The sequence below is a fragment of the Amblyomma maculatum genome, chromosome 6 (assembly GCF_055883805.1).
Source record: "Amblyomma maculatum isolate TAMU_Amacu chromosome 6, ASM5588380v1, whole genome shotgun sequence".
Taxonomy (NCBI): domain Eukaryota; kingdom Metazoa; phylum Arthropoda; class Arachnida; order Ixodida; family Ixodidae; genus Amblyomma; species Amblyomma maculatum.
Window position 1 is genome coordinate 154807746 of NC_139349.1, and position 20975 is coordinate 154828720.

General features: G+C 42.5%; 2 long non-coding RNA genes across 3 annotated transcripts; both read left to right on the top strand.

Annotated features, from left to right (window-relative positions):
- The first annotated feature begins 3588 nt into the window (after positions 1-3588).
- Positions 3589-8886, top strand: LOC146187107 (uncharacterized). 2 transcript variants are annotated; one of them, XR_014707903.1, is made up of 2 exons: positions 3589-3726; positions 8538-8886. It is a non-coding gene; the product is annotated as an uncharacterized LOC146187107 (long non-coding RNA). The 2 variants fall into 2 exon arrangements; XR_014707902.1 differs by lacking the exon at positions 3589-3726 and adding an exon at positions 4041-4170.
- A 3491-nt stretch (positions 8887-12377) lies between these two features.
- On the top strand, positions 12378-20296 carry LOC146187108 (uncharacterized). Its single transcript, XR_014707904.1, has 3 exons — positions 12378-12460; positions 14519-14722; positions 19644-20296. It is a non-coding gene; the product is annotated as an uncharacterized LOC146187108 (long non-coding RNA).
- The last annotated feature ends 679 nt before the right edge of the window (positions 20297-20975 follow it).

Sequence of the window (20975 nt, forward strand, 5' to 3'; positions counted from 1 at the left end):
GAAGGTGATTGCGAAAAACGTCTGTGTATTGCCTGATGCACATCGCATCAGTACCTCGACGCGCACAAAATTGATTCTGAATCATTCATTGCTGTGTCTGTCACCGTCGATTTGCGAAGTCGAGACAAAACATGAGCGAAGAAATATTGTTACAGCTGGAGAATGATGAGGACGAAGTGGCGCGCTCGTTTGTGGAAGATTAAGAAAAAGAAGTGCGTCGAACGGGGAGCCCTCGTAGCCTGGCTCCTTGGCTGTTCCTCAATGTATATATCTTTAATCCTCTTTTGTAAATATATTTCTCCCTGTTACAAAATTATATGCCAAAATTTAAAAACCTTGAACAATTCACAAATTCCGTAGAATGTTCAGAACAGCGCGGTGCGCTATAATTGGACAAAGGCTTTATCGATGTGGCCATAATTACTTGCGCAACAAAATTATGCAAGGTGTTTTAATGGTTTTGAAAGCTGAGGTAGTGTAGAATAGGTGGAAAAAGTTTAAACAATGTGAAAACTGTTTTTGTTTTCCTAAAAATTTTCAATTTTCGCTGTTTTCTGTAAATTAGCGCGATCGTATCTCTGTATCCAAATGTCATAAAAATATGAGCTTTAGCTGTTTGCGGATAATTATGCTGAGAACATATTGTGGAATTATTGCTGCTCTACCATGAACCTTTTCTGAAATAAAGGCCTGCAAATTAGGAAAATTTTCGTTTCCTGGGCCGATGTTGAGACTTAAAAACATATACTCATACCCGAAAAGCGAACATTAACTGAATACAAATAAAAGCATCAATATATTTAGTCGGATAATTTTCAGCTAGCTAACTTGAGCATAATTTGTATAATCTATAACCAAAGTTGGCCAGAATAGAAGAGAAGCTCGGAACTCCGCCTCTTTGACATTATTAATCAGTCATCACGCAACAGTATATAATATTTTGAAGTAAATATAAAAGGTCGAACGACCATCCTTTGTTCGATCATAGGTGGCGAAAGGGAGGGGACGCGCGCATTTGTCGATGCACCAGCTGTATGGATTTACGCAAGAATGTGGATGGTAGATGGGGAGGCTTTCTATTTTTTTAGAAAATATTTGTCCGTGGTTGGCTTGAAGAAACAATGCGTTTGCGAACACACAAAGCAAAACTATTTATTAGAACTCGACTCGAGCGGTGCGCGCTGGCGGCCGCTCATCGGCACGGTCCGAAGTCACGGCTGGCCGGTGCAAGCAGAATAGGGCTGGGTAAAGGAGGAATGGAATGTTGAGAGGGTCGTTGGTCCTTGGTTCCCACGCGCAGCCCTTGCGAACACAACACCGCGGCGGGAATCACGCGCTGGTTGAGCGGGTCGTTGTTCCCCCTCGCCTACGCGTCTACGTGCAAGGCACAACAGACAGCATCCCCAGCTGCGCTGCTGTGCGGACTCCTCCCGAAGCGTTCATTTCAGAGCTTGTTGGAGACGCTACAAGACTTGTGACAGCTTCTTAAACCTTTCTTTAATTTCTTCCCTCATTAATTTTCTTTTTCATTGTGCTGTGCATAATTTTCTCTTGCGCCTATACATATCCATGTGCTCCGGTTGGTGCTTGCTACATATCAGTGAATAGCTGAGCTGTGAAATGTCGCCGGAGTACGGATTACAGCAACGGCGGGATACCATCGGCATTCTCGGACTCAGTGAACGCCGTCATCTTAGACCGTGAGTATATATCTTTGCAGCATGCCATTGCTTCATAATTGGTTCTATATAATCTCCTACCAGTCCCAAATGTTCTCTTTCCTTATTCTCCTCGAAACAACTGCGCGAAGCATGACTTCAAGAACTAAGCGAATTTTCGTCCGGGTTACATGCAAGCAAGTGCGTGGACTTATTTGCTGGCTGCGATATGAATAGCATTTGCGCCGAAAATAGAGGAGCCGTGCGTAACAGGTGTGTATGCCACCAACACGTGACAGAACACTGCAGGCAGCCATTTGCGCAGTTTTTTGACTGTGCAGCGCGCCGCAATCAATTAGTAACCAGATACTATGCGCCCGGCTTCGTACATATATTTTGGACAGCCTCTCTTCTGCGCGCAGGAAGCCATGTTCACACAGTTTTTGGTTTTTGTTAAGAGTTAAGGGCAGTTTTTTGTTTTCAGATGTACAGATGTACAGAAGTTTTGAAAACTGTTCGTGCCGTCTGTGCAAGCGAATTTTACAGTGGGGCAGACATGTGCGTGATGCCGCTTGATGATTAGGCTATAATTAAGTCATAATGAACCTCCACTTTTATAATGGTTAATATCATATTGAGGAATTGAAAGCCGTGAACAGCGCAAGTGAGCCCCTTTTCAAAATTTTCTTAATCGACGCCCCCCTTCTGAGCCCGCGCCTTCAGGTGAGGGCGTTATCAGAAAGCGGCGAAAATAGGAGAGCGATTTCGCTGACGCGCTTCGAAGGCGGGGGAAAATAACAATACAAGCAAAAAGGCACATCAGCCGTGTGTGCACTGCGTCCCTGTCACTGCAAAGTAAACAACGTGCACGCGGGACACATTGTACAAAACATTGATGGCCGGTATGAGGCAACCATATCGTCCGAAATATTGCTCGCGAAGCGCTCGATCACGGCGCGCACTTTCAGGCGAAATGGGACAGGCCGTCAGGTCCCCCTGTTCGGCAATTACAGCTCTTTGTACCTCACGTACCGTACCGTATGCATGAAGTGCACGCCATAGCCATCGTGCAAGAATGTTGAAACCGAAGCAGCGATCCACGTATTCTAATTCTATAGGAAATCATTTGAGAGTAGAAAAGAGCAACTTAATATGATGTGCATGGTTCTTTAATGAATGATATGTATAAATGGACAGTTGAATAGTTACAGTAATGGAGTGTTCCGCTATAATTGTTTACGGCCGTGACCGCAATAAACATTACTCATATTGCTCTTAGCTTTAAGCTCTGGCATTGATAAGCCTATCTAAAGAACCGACTGGCAGTGACAGGTTGTTTACAGCTGTTGATCAAAAGGTAGGCCATCATGCTATTATTGCAGGCATATTTGCTTCTTTTTGTACCTCTGTTTACTAAAACTTAATGTTGTTCCCCATTCCGAGGGACGCTGCACCTCTTACAACACTCACTGTTCAGTCGCTTTTATTCAAGTATACAAAAAGGAGGAAATGCGCATGCACTCATAGGATAGCCTGTCTTTCCGTTAACAGCTGCAAATAACACGCCACTTCTCCTCGGTACCTTGGATGAAGTTTTCAATGGGGTTACCTGAGATGCCTAGCAATTGCTGTAATATTTATACCAATCAATGCAGTGAAACAGAAAGGTAACACTGCATCACTTTAACTGCTGCATGCACCTATAAACGTGCCTTAATTTATTGCCTATTCTTATAGACGCAGGACCTCTTGCTATAGGCTTTGTTCAGTAAGCAACCGTCTTTCATTGCTTCAATTTCTATCTCTCCACCACTTTCTTGTTGCTCTGGGTGTGATCATTTGATTTCATTGTTCAAATCATATTGTTTTATCATGTGTGAATGATTTAGCCTGCACATACATGCTTTCATTTTTTTAGATGCGCATTGAAAGCGTTTTCTACGTAGAAATGGATCGATTGAGTTGTATCACTGGTGCGAAAACCGACAACCCCCAGAAGATATGTGTCCTGTGGTTGGAAGGGCAATAAAGAAGAAGAAAATCAGCGGAAAAGCCTGCCTAAAAAAAGGTAGCACTGCATCACTGTAACTGCTGCATGCACCTTTAAATATGCCTTATTTTTATTGCTTATTCTTATAGACGGTGGACCTCTTGCTATTGGCTTTTTGCAGAAAGCAACCGCCTTTCATTGCTTCAATTCCTATCTCTCCACCACTTTTTTGTTACTTCGAGTGTGATCCTTTGATTTTATTGTTCAAATCATATTATTAAATCGCCGGTGAATGATTTCGCCTACACATACATGCTTTCATTTTTTTTAGGTGCGCATCGAGAGTGTTTTCTACGTATAAATGGATCGATTAAGTTGTATCACTCGTGCGAAAACCAACAGTTCGGTACCCCCAGAAGATTTGTGTCTTGTGGGTGGCAGGGGTATAAAGAAGAGGATAATCAGTGGAAAAGCCTGCCTAAAAACTTACGAAGATGGCGCAAAAGCGAAATGCTGATCAGGGTTAGAGTCTGATTACTTCTGTTATCCCATTTCACTTGCTAGGTGATGTGACATATATGAAGCACCTTAGTATAATTTGTGGTATACTCACTGAAAATTGTGTAGACATTAACTTTTTTCTTGTTCAATTATTTTGAGTGACGCACGAATTGGAATAAAACGAAGTCATCCACACATCTAATGCCCATAGACATTAGATGCGTGGATGAGCTCATTAATTGTGTTCCTATGTGAGCATGCAATAGTTTGTCGAATATATTAATATGTTAAAAGTTGATTTTTTTACTGTTAACCGGAGTAATACATATGCTCCATATCATAGCATTATTCGCCTGTAGTTTGTATCTGCTCTTTCCTAAATTGTATTCTACAAAGTATACGTGTCATCTCGTACGTCTATTTAACTAGCGAACAATTTGCAATCGAATCCCTTTTGTGATGTTTCAGCTACAAATAATGTATGACAGTTGTGACAATATAGGTAGCTGTAGGTATAACATATAGCGCGAAAATCTTTAATATATGCGATGATATTTTTATTCACCGCATTGGCTAAACCAGCCTGTTGAAGAGGCGAAATGAAAACAAATATGGATGTCTTAGGACAGGAACAGTAATCGTGGTGCAATGACCATTTTTTTAATTAAATTTTCATATGTCGTGGGCTAATGTCTCGACACAAAGGAATGACCCTTAGGTTTGCCAGATGCGGCGTAGTATTCTCGAAAAAAAAAAAAACGCCTATCACTAAAGCTGGAAAACGCCGTTTTTGTCGTAGAAACGTAAAATTTTGTCATCCGCTGTTTTTTACTCACCGCATTTGGGTAACGTTTACTTGTATAAGAAGTATTAAAAGTGTGTTTCATTGATGCAGTTTATTTAGTAAAAAATCGCAAAGTTTGCTTCAAGAACAACGCGCTACAAAAATGTTAATGTTCAACCTTACATACTGGCGTGACGTGTTGCGTTGTTTGCACTGAAATATTCTGTGTTTATTACGCAGGTCATATTGTTAATTTAAGGCAGAATTTGGAGCTCTAAGCTGCTATGTGTGTTCTCTGTAACGCCACCAAAAGAATTATGCTGGAAAGCGATTTGCTTATGATTGTAATTATAAAAATTACACATTGAAAAATCATCTTCAAAAATATAGTATTGTTAGTGGTGGTCAAAGCTGAGAAATGGAATAATATATTAATAACCTAGATTGAATACTATTGCACCTAGCAATAAAAAAGAATGCAGGACAGAGAAAAAGTTCAGCCTTCACTTGCGTTCTGCCATGAAATTGACAGAAATAGTGAATTAATACCATTTTAAGCTATATTAAGTATTTGTTCCAGAAGCACAAAAACGGTGTATAAGCGCTGACAATGTTTCAAATTTTACTTAAGGTAAAATGTAACTAAATTCAGCAAATACTAAATTGAAGTTCTGATGCCTATTCCATAAGGGGGAGCCATATAAGCACATCTATACAACAAAAACAAGCATTGTTATTTTTCTAATATTACATTTTGCAGAATTCAATATATTTACTGACTGAAATTAACAAAGTACTTTGCATTGTTTCCACAGATTTGATAAAAATTGATGTTGCGGCCGTTTCTTCAATTCTAATCAGTTTTCCTTATTTTACCATTTTCTTACTTTTGTCCAATTTCAAAATAATATGCAGATACACACACAAATCTAGAGCTTCAATTTTTTTCAGAAATAAAGAATGGAACCTAGATAATGTAGAGAAATAGTTTCTGTGCCAAGATATTATTGGATCTTGCGAGAATGCAGGCTGAGTTTGGCCATTATCAGCACAAGCACTCGGTTTAATATTTAATGTTATATTTTTAAACAGTATAACGCAACACATTTTAGTCCGTGATATTTTTGAGGTACTGAAGATTTTTGAGAGGGATTTGAATGAAAATCGAAGATGATCTTTTTTTAATTGCAGCAAATTTGCCCTTTACTGCTGTTCTCGAATTCTGAGCAATTTTGATGCGTTGTGGAGAACACACCTAGTGGTCTGGAGCTCCAGATACTGCCTGGAATTAAGAACATGCGTCAGGAAGTGAAAACATATTTAGTGCAACCAACCTAATGCATCATATGCCAGTACATAAGGTTAAAAATGAATATTTTTGCAGCGTATCGCTCCTGAAGAAAAGTTTGCGATTTTTTAATAACACAACTGCAAAAACAAAATAGGTTTCTAATGTGTTTGTAAATATAAAACCTGCATATATTTAGTGAGTAAAAAAGAGCAGATGACAAAATCATGGTATCAAAACTTGCAACATTTTGAAATGGCAAAAACAGCGTTTTCTACCTCTAGAGATACACCATACAATTGTTTTTTTTTTCGAGGAAACTACGCGTATCTTGAAAAACTAAGGTTAATTCTTTTGTGTCTAGATATTTGCCCACCACATATAAGAATTTCATTGGAAACGAAAGATGGCCATGGGACCTCGATTATGTTTCTTATCTAAGGCACCCATAATGTGCTGTGAGAAAGCCAATATCAAGGGCTTTTTTTAATATTCCATATTTCGAACGGTTGTGCCATCTAAGAAAATTTGAAAGCTAGGCACACCTTAGGTGTCGCCAGCCCTCACTTTCTGTTACAGCTGCATTTGCTAAGCTGAATTAATGCGTTGAGTACTTTATTTTAGCTACGAATATAGCGCTATTACGTGTCAATTTTAAAGGAAGGCCGCAGTGACGCGATTCCTGTAGAATTTGTAAGTGAAATCTGTAAACCTTACAAATCTACCCATATATATGGTCTCTTGCAGGTTTTATTCAAGCTACATTACACCTGCTGCGCCCCATAGCTTGAGCCAAGGGTTATAAATAAACCATTAGAAACAGACGATGGAAACCGGTGGTGCATTGCTGGCAGCCACTTAGGACAGCGCAGAAAATTTTTATTTTGTACGTGGGGAAGTGAGGTTATTCGCTTCAAGTACTAAATATTCACTTTAGACAATAAATAGGACTTACAGAGTCGGTGAGCACGTTCGGAAACCCCTGTTTCAATATTTGCGGTTAGAAATCTCATGTGTACCTTTTTTTCCAGCTGCAGATAAATTCCGGGTTATGTAGATACCGAAACCGTTACCAGCCCATTCGCGCACCTCAACTGTGCTGCTCACAACATGATTTTGAGCGGACAAAACAACCTGCCGCTATGATTGCTAGCCCCATGCATGAGTAAGGGTGATATGCTGGCGATGGTTGCTTCGCGTCGGCCCTTTGGCGCACATGAAGGCTCGAGGTACAATGAGCGCGCCGAACTTTGCAATGCGGATAATGACTACAAAGCGGTAAGGATATAAATGAGTTTAACAGTATTTTTCAGCTGTAAAATACAAATACAGTCTTGTTGGACGATGTGCTGGCGCGGACGAAGAAACCATAGGCAATAGGTCTAACGCTACACAGGGCTGTCGAGCCAAGCCAAGTCCTCAATTGTATTGTCCGGGAATCAGATTTCTGTATTTTCGTGGTTTCCTATTGTATCTGGCGTTCAAAATGCAGACGTGAGGGTTCTTTATCACAAATAATCAAACGTGGATTGTGCCGGTACTCTTCAAAGTAGCAACACCATTTATTGTGTAAGTGATTAATCAGTAATTTCGGTAAATAATGTCAATAAGGATTCCAAACAAAACCTTTTCTGTGGCGCTCAAGGTAGCTTCCAGCAATATATATCTGGTTTCCTTTGCCTGCCTCCGAAATGTTTTTTCTTTATGGCTTGGATAAAATTTGCTTGGACAAGCAGTATATGCGTAAAAATGATGCACCTGTGAGCTACCCGTTTAAGTGAGCTCCCGTTTAAGTGAACTACCCACAAAACCAGTCAAAAGCGTATATCAGCTAACCAGCGGCCAGTGCAGCAGTCGTGGGCTTAGATCGCTTGTGTATATTATATCTAGCCATTTAAAGAAAATGCAAATGGTTGCCGAACATTCTCTTGGTAACGATATTTTGTATAAACTGTTTGCACATCGCAGAAAGCGTAGGAGCGGCAAAAAACTAGCGCGCCAGTCATATGCGGAGACAGCCAACAATCAAGCACTAATTCCTAGTGTGGGATGAAACACTGGCTGTCTCAGCCATATTGCTGTGGAGGCGATCAAAATGCAACAGGGCACATGCTATGCAATGTATGTGCGTCTTTCATCCTAATAAACCCAAGGCAGCTGAAACTAATCTGGAACTCATCAGTATAGTGTTTCTCATTGACCATAAATTTCGGTACATGAATCCTGGAATTTTCTACATCTTCCTAAAATAATGCACGCGATTTTATATGTCTCGTAATAGTGTTGTAAATTTTGTTTCTCATTGTTTTTGTGCAGGTGCCATTTGCGAAAAAGTTGGGGTGGACGATTTGGAGGCACACGCATTTATTCGCAGGTGGCTGCCTGGTTCCTGTGACAAGGGGGGTGGAAGAAAAAGGCGTTATGCTGAAACCTCCCCTGGCGAACCAGGCATGCCACCTGTGAATGCAATTGCAGGGTCAGTCCCCTCACTACGCCTATGAGTGTGCCCTCCAGCTCCCTGGCCACTTCCACTTCCCGAGAGCCCGCCCTGCCCTGACCAACCCTGCCACTGCCCCGCTAACTGCTGCTGTGTGTGCCCTCAGCGCTGGCTAGTAACAACTGCCGTCTATAGTAACAATTGCAATAAATATTATCTTTTTGTGAACCATGCCCTTGTTTTGTGAACATCTACTGGTTGCTCATGAGCGACAATTTGAATTTATATGGCCACTCCTATTTGAAAGGCCATAATTGTCCCAGCAAGTTCGATGTGCTGTCACGAATATGGCTAGAATGAAAAAGGCTGCATTTTATGGCCTGCACAGGCAGTGCCACAAAATGTGTAATCTTGACATCATCAATGGCACATGAATGGAGTAGCCGGTGTACGCATAAACCATTGGATTAATATTGGTATCGACAATATGCGGCATGAATGGAGTAGCCAGTGCACCTGCAATGGCTAACCATTGGTATGATATTGGCATTGTCAATGGGCCATCAATGGAATAGCTGGTATTAAACAAATATTGGTAATACAATGATGGTATAATGCTGGACAGTATTGGCAAGAATCATGGTGCATGAATGGAAAGTCTAATATTGTGCCTACATTGGTGGCTCCAGCTTGGTTGAACACTGGACCAATCTTGGAACGAAAGATGGGCCAAGAATGGAGAATGTAGTAAAAGGCCCAAATGCCAATATCAGTCCAATATTGATGCCATTCTTTTCCAGTGATGAACCATTGTTGGACCAATGCTGGTGTGCTGCTTGGGTATTTTTTGTATTCTATTCGGCAATGGTCTAGGTTCTTCCATGGCTGCTCCCGTGGCGATTCCTGCTGCTCTGGGTGAAGAGAATTCCAAAAGTTTTAGCAAATTTCTTTGCCCCCGAGTGTATCAGTTTTAACAACAGTGGCTTCAAACAGACGATTACCGCAGGACACGCATGCAGTGCGATGCAATTAATGAGCGATAAGCGTCGGCCTATTAAGGCTCGTACGTGACTCAGATCGACTATGGCGAGCGCGCTTCCATCGAAATACACTTTAAAAATACACTTGGCCGTTCAAGCTATACGAATACGAAGCATCGCAGCACATACTTTCGCTTAAACGATTCAACAATGGTGATCTAAATTAAAGCTGGGTTATTGAGCGGTAAATTAAACGTCGGTCCGCACATGCATGAACGTTCCCACATATGGCAAATCGTATCGACGCTTCCTGCTTCGTTGTCGCTCTAAGAAGTGAAGTATTAGAAAAAAATGGAGAGAAAACACTGCACGTACAATCTCAGTATGAATAATATTAAGGTTATGCTGAAACAAATAACTGGGTTACAGTTTCACTTTTCTTCATCGCACTCGTTCGCACATTTGTTTTTTCTCAAGCGTCCGCTGTTGTCGACGGCACACCGCGCACTTCTGTTCCAGTCCACTGAGGGCACTCACTCGCGCCGAAATATGGACGCTCTGTTCGCTGCTTGCTAGGGTGCATTGAAAACATCACAAACAAGGGAAGAAAAACATTGAGGCACGGCGCCAGCAACAGCGGCGCCGACTTGACCGAGTGGATGCGCTCTGCAGGTGGGGTTGTCGGGTTACACGCTGCACGATGCAATCCAAGACGCAGGCCCTGACGCTCCACGTGTGGTTCAAGGTGCACACGGCCGCCGCCCGGGCGGGAATTTACGACGCAGTGCGTCAGCCGCTATACTTTAAGGCTCTATTTCTTTCATATACCTATTTGACATACGTGCAGCTAGCGTAACTGACGTCTTAGGCTTTGCAAGAGTAGACCATTCCATACGTGTAAAATAAAAAATACGACTACAATGACCATGGCGCATTAATCACTGATGGAATATCGCACACATACGGTAATGGTAAATGCTCTATGATTATCTTGAAACACTCATTCGGCAAACGAGTACGCCAGCTATTTGCTAAACAAGCCGCGAATATTCAAATCACTGCAGTGGCAAAAATGATCGCAGAGCCAGCTATAGAGTCGCCCGCGGCACGGCGGCGGGCCGGCTTCCACATTTCACAAGAACTTGAAACGCGAAATATATCCGCGGGGGGCTTTGTCACACTGAATTTCATAGGAACACAAAATAGCTTCGTGTAGCGGCCAGTATACAAGAGCGGCAGCTAAGCAGAACAACTTTGATTCGACGCCATGCCAAGTGCATGGATAGCATAATTTTAGAATTTCTCGTTTGTTTGTTCTTTTTTTCGCACAAGTGCGAAAAAAAGAAGTCTGTAACGTTTCTCCGCTTTTATTCACACCCCCAATTTCGCGATTCCGTCGTCGTTCACTGCAATACAATGCTTGCGCTACATATGACAAGAAGGAATAACTGTAGAGTTCAAAAACTAAATAAAGCAGTCGTTGTTTTACAATTAAGCTTAATTCGGTATCAAAGCTTATTTATTCTCTAACTACCTCCGTGGTGGAACAGAGACAGGCATGCGCGGGGAAGGTAGTTTTTTTTATTTTTTTACAAATATTGTGTACGGAGAGAAGATACCCACATGTAAACTGACTTGTTAACATTTGAACGAAAAAAAAAATGTGAAAGAAAAGACTGGAAACACAAATAAAATACGAAAAGGTACAATGGGTATATTAACAACTGGATTACAATGACACATCTTTGTTTCGCACACTCTCGTTCGCACAGTTTTCCAACGCCTGCTCTCCGTGCTGACGCACCGCTCAATCCCGTCCTCGCGCACTTCGCACTCCTGTCGTTCCCCGATCGCTCTCTCTCACCGCATGCGATGCGAGCAAGGTCCGAGGTTGCATGCGCGCGTCGAAATCCACGCAGGTGCGCCAAAGCGGTGGACGGGTCGACGCACCACTCAGGGTCCAAGGGGCGGACGGCCGCCGCCCAGGGGAAGGAATTGCGCAGTAATAAAAAGACAAACGCTAACAGACTGGAGACTTCTTTCAAACATTTCCGGGCTCTCACAACAGGTTGCATAGAGAAATGTGCTTTTACCGCATTTTCTTGGCCAATAAAATGTACGCAAGAAACTAAACTGAGAAAGAAACAAGCGCCTAATGAATCGGGCCAACAAACGACTAATCTAGCAGATAGAATGATGCTGACGGTGCGGATATATGAGAAAAAATGTAAGCATCGTATGCAACTACCTTATAAAGAGGTGGCAAGTCGTGGTACTGAGATGCTTAGCTCAATAATTTTCAACAAACTTGCTTCAAATCCTCATTTCAGGGTGATTGAAATATTCCACTCGATTGAGCACTATTGTATGAAAGCATTTTCGTTGGTATGCTAAAAGTGAGCAAACTATTCGTAGCAGAACACAGCATTCACAAAATACAACTTGAACAGGTTTGGGTGTTGTAAACAAAACAGCTAGGCGCCTCTCCAGGGCGACGACGCGCTTCGCTGCTGGCACAGAGCCCTACATAGATGAGCAGCAACAGCAGCGCATCGTTCAAGGCTGATCAAGTCCTGTCATCTAGAAAACGCTTGCTAAACGGAGGGTACAAAACCGAGACCATCGATCTGCTGAAAAAGCGATTACTAAAAAGCTCGAAGGATGACGCGACAATCGCTTAGCCGGCATGACGGCGGCAGTTGTATTTTGTTTCAAAGAGGACGCTCCGTTCTTCCGTCCATCCAACGGCCGCTCGTTCGCTCGGCTCGACGTTCGGTGGCACCGCGCACGGAAAATGCTTCTTTCTTCAAGAAATATTCCATGTAAGTTCTCAAATTTTTTCATTCAGGTTTTATAAAGCGTTTGTGTATATTGGAGCAAAATATTAGCCTCTTAGATTGAGCATTTTTTAAATTACAAGCGTTGTCTTGCATTTCATTGTTGCTGCAGGCAGTGTATACAAGCCATGTGCTAGGGAGATTTGTCTTCTTTTAGCATATTTCTTACATTGTTAACTTTTCAAAAGTGGTTCTCAAGTATGCGCGACTTGATTCCGATCATTTTGCAGCTTATTTCAAGTTAAACCGTTGCTGTTTTGCAGAGTACTGATTTCCCAAAGTAAACAACTGCGTAGCATCGTAGCCCTAAAAGCCAACTTCGGATATTCACGGCGTTACAGTGGCTGGAACGGCGTATAGCCGTCACTTGGCTCGGCCGCTCGGGTTCCCTAGGGTGACCTCGGGCGGAGTCGGTGGAGTCCGGGCAAAAGCATATATTTTCGTGCCTGGTGCGATAAAACGCTAACCGCATGAGTAGCGCGGCAGCACTAAGCGCAGTGAGCTGAGGACCGCTAAAGCATTGCCGCTCGGCGCTGTCGCCCAGGTTCTGGGTTTTTAGAAATCGCTCATGATGCTGGAACCAGCTCTCGAGGCAGCCAATCGCAAAAGGCTTTGGGGTACTCACCTTCGTTGTTTGTTTTTTTTTTTCTTTTTTTTTTTTGCATGCAAAGTTTGTTTCCCTTGTCCGGTATGAGCGAAAATCCTGCAGACGCTCATTTCGTCTGATCCGTGCATATATGAGCGCATCGAGACGGTTTAGTAAAAGCTTGGTAGGGTAGTATTGCAAAACAAAAAAGGCTAGTGTGGCTAGATATTGCTAATTTTCGAAAGTTGCAGAAAAACGCCACTGCTTTCAATCATGTCTGCATCGCGGTATAGTAGCACGCCGCTGCGCTGGGAACATTTTTTTGGGGGGGCGGGGGGGGGGAGGGGGGAGGGGGGAGGGGGGCTCGACGCTTTTCAAGAAGTTTCATCAGTGTTGCTGTTTAGTGCAAGAAACTGGATATAGCGTAACTATACTCATTTACTAAACGAAGAGGCGGCGCTAACAAACCAAGGCTGAAAACGCGTCTCTGTCGCTGAGGTCCTTCGCTCTGTGCGATGTGCACTAGCGGCAGCGACAGGCGTTATCGTCGTCGTCGCGCGATGCATCGCCAGGGATTGTGACCTATTTTTTTCTTTCTGTATCGTTGCTTCAGCTGCAATAGATCAGTTGCAAAACCTACACGTCAGCTTCCCGGTGCGGCAGACATTCCTGCACAATGGTGGCATAGACTTTGGGGTAATAGTTGGGTACAGTGCTAGCACATCGCCTGACGGGAAGGGTAATTCCCGCACCTCTTGCCCATTCGTCACAGCACTGTCACCCCTAGGGTGACAGTGCTCCCCCCTTTATTCCAGTGTTAAGAATGCCTGAAAACCTTTCTCTGACAATGGCCTGTGCGTGGGGAACTGCATCCCAAGCAGCGTGGACTGTGGTAGATGCATGTACTGCACCTAACTATTATCCCTGAATCAGGTTCTGTCGCCACTGTGCATGAATTCCTGCCTCATAGGGAAGCCGACTTGTAGGTTTCGCAACCGGTCTGTTATAGCATGTCCAGCAGGGCGGGAGCCTTCAGTGTGAGCGCTGGGTGGGCTCAGACAATTTCAGTTCCAGGCCGGGTTCGGGTTTGTAGCATGAAGCCCGGGTCGGGCTCAAAATTTATGGCCGTGCCCACCTCTAGTCGCGTCGGTTGTGTAGCACACGTTTGGCGCCCGTGCATGCTTTTAATTTTGTTCTCCGCACCATGACACTTTGCTCCAGCATCAAGACTGCATGAAACATCAGTATGCATTTTCCGGTCGTTATGCTAACTGATCGCCCCACCGCCCTGGCACAGCTATGTTATACCATGTGTAACATAGAGTTGCAATTAGTACTTTTTTTGAGACTGCTTTCAATTGAAATTATAGATTAACTAAACAGAGAAGAGCCGTGGTATGCTTTTATCATGATTTAAAGGCATCGATTTAATGGAGACTTTCTTTCCTTGCATTTAGGGCTCTTTGCTCTATAACGCCCGCAGTCCATCTGCTCCACTTGTATCATCGCACTGCTTTTGCACAAGCAATCATCTGCCATCAAAGGAGTGCTGCGTGAATGTGAGGCAGACATCATCATCATCGTTTTGGTGCTGCATAACCTGTCAACAACTGTGGGAGCCTTGCCATGAAACATGCTGTGTGTAAGGAAGCATTGCCTCGGTAGGTATGACACATTGCCTTTGTTTTGCTTTATATAAAGGCTTTAAAAAAGGCTCTGCTGGCTTTTCGCTATATGATTGCATGCTATATGACTTTTTCTAGCTTTTTAGCTCAAGACTTACTTGTTCAGAAGTCTTGCCCACAGTATGCAGAAAATAATATCCTTCATGTCCCTGGCAGTGCTTTAATAGCTGGTGCTATATTTCGTTGCTTTATTTCAACAGTATGTGACTATTTCAAGTTGAGGCATGATTGAGCGAACCTGTGGTGTAATAGCACAATAACAGACATAGCTTGTTGAACTGACGAAGTAGTTGTCATTTGCGTAACACGGGAGAGCAGGTGCTTTAAGTGATGGAATATTTAGCATACTTGATTATGCTTGCATTACAAGAATTCGCAGGAACCCTGTATTGAGGTTTCAGAGAAGAAAGCCATTAAGTATTGCTCAGGTTCTGCCTGCACTGTATGTATTTGTTCATACAGACATGCAGTTACTGACTGCTTGTACATTTCTGGTTGCCTACACTGGCTTCAGTCATGTAGATGTAATATTACTTTGATCTAAACCAGGCTATTTACTTTGCTCAAAGTGACAATTATCATTAATTCTCTCCCCAAGCCATTGAGATTTGCCATTAGCTCCCAACTCGCTTTATTCGCAGCTGCAATGAATTTATTCTGTAACCCTAGAGCAAGACATTTGCAGAAAGGATATCATCATGCAATACTCGTGCAAGTTTTGTAAATTTTAGAGGACATTCTGTTTGTTTTTGCATATGCTTCTGTGTTCGGAAAACAGAGCAGACTTGCTTACAGTGCAGGAGGGGTGGGCTGCAAGAAAAAAGGAAATTATTAGTGCAGCTGCTCATTCAGGCGTGCATTCCTTGGGCCTTTATTGCTCTTATATATGTGCACCTTAGCCTGCATGCTTGCCAGGGCTTTCCCCATAATGGGTGGGCAGTGATCTTGCCGCCTACCTCTCAGGGGGACTGCCCTTTACCAACTACTTGCCCACAACCAACTCACCTCCTTGTCATACTCAAGGACGATTTTCTGTGTTTGATGTTACCAGTGACGTCACTTAAGATACGCAGTGTGCATCATTGGTCCATTAGTTTCATTTCGGGATGTTGTCACCCCTTATATTCCCTACTCATATTTCTTCTTCTACATCCCCTTGCAACTGCCAAACGAAATAAGACGTATAAAACTGCGAAACTCCCGCAGTCTCTGAATGCTATGTCAACCAAAAAGCTTTTGCATGTCTTAATAAAAGTAGAAATGATCCGCCGATTATTTTTTTGATTGTCATGTCTAGTCAGACGGTTTAGTGAACTGCCACATGACCAAGCAAATTGCAACTGTAAGTGCATTGAGGAGTCATGCGTTAGGGCAAGCATATGGATCTTGTGTTGCTTAGCTGCTTAACTCCAAATATCCTCCTTTGTCAGACAAGATATTTTTTTAGAAAACTGGATGGGGAGCCAGAAGAAAGCAGATTGGATTCTTAGCAGCATTGCTACTTGTTACACGTGCGTTCCACCCTTGTATACATGAACTCGGCAGTATTGGGTCGAGTACATCTGTCGAGTGAAAAATCAGTTGTGGGGTTCTTGTATACACAGTCGGGTCGAGTAAAATAGGCCGCGGAGCGGGTTGCGTTAACTCGCTTGCAGGGGGTAGGTTAATTCGCTTGACCCGCTTATCTAAAGGCATGTAGACGCTGTCCAGTCAGGGAGTCTAGTTATGGGGAACTCTGGGCTATGAAAAAGCCTCTGGAGCGGCGACGAGTGTCACTCGAAATGAATGCTTTTTAGCGCTCATCAACGATAAAAAATAATCGAAGCTCTCGATAGTAAAAGGCAATGGGATCAAATACGAGTAAGAACTTGCACAATAACTTCGAATCTCGATGCAACGCTCTGCTACGATACTTACTCACTAGAAAGCGAGTTCATGTAGACATCAGCCGGGTCGAGAATGATGACCTTGCTTACTCAACGCTGATTCAACTCGGTGCTGTCGAGTCCATGTAAACAGGGCTATTGTACTTGTAATTTTAGGTGAACTCTCATTTCGTGTATTGCACATTAAATTTGAGTGATATTGGTGCTTTCTTGCGTATGTGCTGTTTTGTTCTGCAAACAGTACTATTTCTCCAGACACAATCTTATTTTTAATTTGAGTACAAAATATTGTCCATTTTTGAAAAAAAAAACAATTTGTGAGTCTGTTAAGAAATTTTGGTTTTGAAATATATTCACAAAATAGCAACATTTTATAGATACTGAAATATAAAATGTATGCGAAACAACTTTTCAGCTCAGGATTAAACTGGTTTTTCAAGGAACTTATTGTGATAGGATGAAAGTGAAAAATCACTGTCATGCTAGATGTATCGTTTTTTTATGATCCCATAGTCACATCAAGCATTGTATTTTATGGTGTGCTTAAGCAATGAAAATAATATTTGGCCTCAGATATTCAGGCAGATTACTATTCACTATACCAACAACTACTATGAATTGGTTTTAAGAAATCAGATGCCCGAGCACCACACCTGTTACCTGGACATAAAATCACCCATGTATGCCTAACTGAATATAATCTTGCACGTGGAAGGTTGCCGATGGTATGGCCATATGATTAGCTGTGATGAGGGAAAATGCATACCTGGTAGGCTGCTAGCTGATAAGGAAGTACAATATTATTGTACTTCCTTATCAGCTAGCATGACATTTTCCTGCCTATGCAAAGTAAATTTCTAGTACTTGCTCAATTGCTCATTGCAGGCTGACTGTAATAATTTTAGCTGAACAAGCATGCACTGTATGATTACTAGAACTTCTTGTTGGGCTTGTTCGTGTTTATTTATTATAAACTGAAGGCGCCAAAACAATGCACGCACACAAGAAAAAAACTGGACAGAGTTCCACTCACAACTGATTTATTGTTCAGAACAGAGTACATATATATCTCACTGCAGGCACTTGCCCAAGGAACACATTCAGCTACATCACATTCAGCATCATGTAGTTTAACATAAGCTATGTTCAAGAAATGCTTTCTCAGAGAAAGAGGCTGTGGTATGAGGCATGGGCTTCTTGAACATATCTTATCTTAAACTACATGATGCTGAATGGGTTCTTTGCGCATATGCCGGCAGTGAGATATATATGTACTTTATTCTGCACAATAAATCAGTTGTGAATGGCGCTCTGTCCCGTTCTTTTTTTCTTGTTTTTGTGCATGTTGTTCTGGTATCTTTAATTTATAATGAGCACTGTATGAAAACTATTCCTTGGTACATTACAATTAAGGCAATTGTTTATAGTAGAATGCAGCAAGCAATAAAGCTGTGAAAACTAAAAAGCTGGAACTTGAAATGGTACGGTTATCTTGAGAATATTATATGCGTACACAGCCTTGAGAATATCTGCGATCTACACATCTCCCTCAGTTAGCTGATATAAGATAGCTTGATTGACTCTGTCAGGGCAATTATTTCTTTATTCTGGCCGCAGTAATGTATGCATGCCTGTAACTGGTGTACTGCAGAAAAATATTCTTTAATGTGTTCTTTAATATCATCCAGTCTTGCATGCTTAGTAATCCATATTGTGTATTGCAGGAATGTTTAAGAATTTTTTAAAAATTGAAAGTTCTGGAGCCTGAACCGTCAGATTTTCAGGAACTGTAATTCTATATGAACACTAAGCATCTACCTGAAGTTATCGGTTTGCCGGAAGCAGGTTTTTACTTCCAAATATCTTTCTTTTGTATCTGGAATGGATATTATTTTGCATATAGGTTTATCATCCCTACGTCATAAGATGCTGCATGCCTTTGCAGGCCCAGAAATCTGTCGCAAAGTGCTCTAAAAGAAGAATGTGTGGCAATAGGCCTTCAATATATACAGTAGAACCCCTTTATAGTAAAGCCACTGAGGCCAGCGAAAATATTTACTATATCATGGTCTTTACTGTATCAGTGGTCTGTGATGACATGGTCCTGAAAGTGCTGTCTAGTAGTTAAATAGGCACTTACTGAACACGTCTTGTTGCTTAATGCAAAAAAAACCTAAATAGCTTCCATCTCGCTTTTATCATCTCTTTGTGTAATTTTTTCATTATAAAATTTCTCTACATCTTGTGGAAGTACATTTGAAGCATGAAGACGTGATTACGAATGCAACCAAGTTCGATTTCATGTAAAAACTAAAGCCTTGCATGAACATGGTGTCCCTTTTTGCTCTTTCTGTCTTTTAAAAGGCAATAAGTGATAAATTCTTATGGCACTCAAGTGCTGTAAGACCTTACTCGCTGCACCTCCACTTTCTGCCACCACTGCCTCATGATTTGTACTGCACATTGCAGTGTATGTTGACCCATTTCTTTCCCTTCCCTATTTCTTGCTGCACGTTAACTCCTTTACTTTCTGAATGGAACACGCTGCCTCCTTGCTATGTTTGTAGACAGCTTTACTTTTTTCTTCTTCGCGCTGCGCGCTTTCCCTCTCGGCTCCAAGGCTTCTGTAAAGTAGGCTTCATCTGACTGCTGCTACGGCTAGTAGTAAAGCCACCTAAACGAACACTCGGGGTTATTGTTCTGTTTTCAAATACAAAAAGTCTTGGCTTCGCGACTCTAGGTAGTGCGCGGGTGTCGTCGCCATGGCCAGAAGCACTTTAACCGATTTTTACCAAAAACATCTTTACTATAAAGGGGGAAAATGTACAGTTGCCTATGGAAGATGAACTGGGACTTCAGTTTCACTTTACTTTATCAGAGGTTTTACTATAGCGGGGTTCTGTATTTTGTACTCAATCGTATAGAGCACCCAGACTTCAAATATGTGTTTGGATAAGTGTTGAGAAGGTGAGTTTAGATCTTACTGTGATATATGCTTGTCTTCTGTGCAGATGTCATTTGTAAGACCCACGGACCAATCTCCTCAACAAACTGTTCCTGAATGGTTGTTTCCTGCGGGTTGCCCAGCTTACTACCTGGGCCATGTGCTTCCCCCGCCCCCTCAACCTCATCACTTGATCCATTGACCCTTCACTGCCAACTATCATGCTCAACACAGTCCACTGCCATTTTCCATCCATGGTGGACACTGCCCTGAAATGCACCCATGCTCAGCCTCCTATTCCTGCAACACCTCTCGCACTACAAGGCTATAGTGCATCAACCCTGCTCAACATGTCCAGCCCCTTCCATCATGACCAATGCACACTGCACCCAATCACCTCTACCTGCACTACCTGGTCATGTGCTGCTTAGTGTCCTGTTTCCAATTACACCTACTAGCCTCTCCCATATTAACCCTGTATCCAATGCCTCCTGCACTGCATTTTGGCCCTCTGACGTCCTTGTGGCATTTACATGTATATGAGCTCTCAATAAAATGTTTTCGGAAATTATTTTGCTTGCCTCATTTAATTGCATGGTTTTTATGGCTCCTTAGGGAGATGACATGCAAGGTGGTATTGGGAAATGACTGCATAAGAAAACCACAATTGTCAGAGTGACAGTTAAGCAAATGGCAGCAGTAAGGGCAAGGGTGAAATAACTGCATGGCTAAAAGTGGCTTAACAGTGGCAGGCCAAGTGTGCCGATGAATACTTGTTGCATGCCAATAAATACCAATATATGATACTAGCGGCACGGCCGGTTTATTGCCAATGTCAGATGTGCCAGTGAATACTAGTGGCATGCCAATACGTGACATTAGGGGCACGGCCAGCTGATAGCCTATGTTGGCAGTGCCAAGACAGGTGCAATGTTGGCATATAAGCCGGACCAATATATAAAAATGTAGTAATTTCTCAAAAAGCCAGTGTTACGCCAATGTTGGTACCAATTTTTGTCGACGTTGGGCCGGGATTGGTGCGATGTTGTTGTGCTGCCTGGGTAAGTTCAAACATGCATGAACCAGAGCACAGCTTAATCATGAACCAGCATACACATTTGCAAGACAGGTACCTAAAAATGTCAGGAGGCATATGAATTAAAGAGGCAAGTAGATATAAGGGCCCAAGCAATGGCATCACTCCAGGAGCAAAACGCCCCCCTAAAGCGAGGGCTTCTACCCGCCCTCTGGGGCTACCACGTTATTGCTGGTTGTTCAGGAAAGGTTAACTATTACACAGGGATGCCCAATGAGGGAGCATTTCACTGGTTGGTAGGCCTCTTCAAGAATGTAGCTCAGGGGCTATGGAAAGAACCTATTACCCAGAAGACCATGTGCT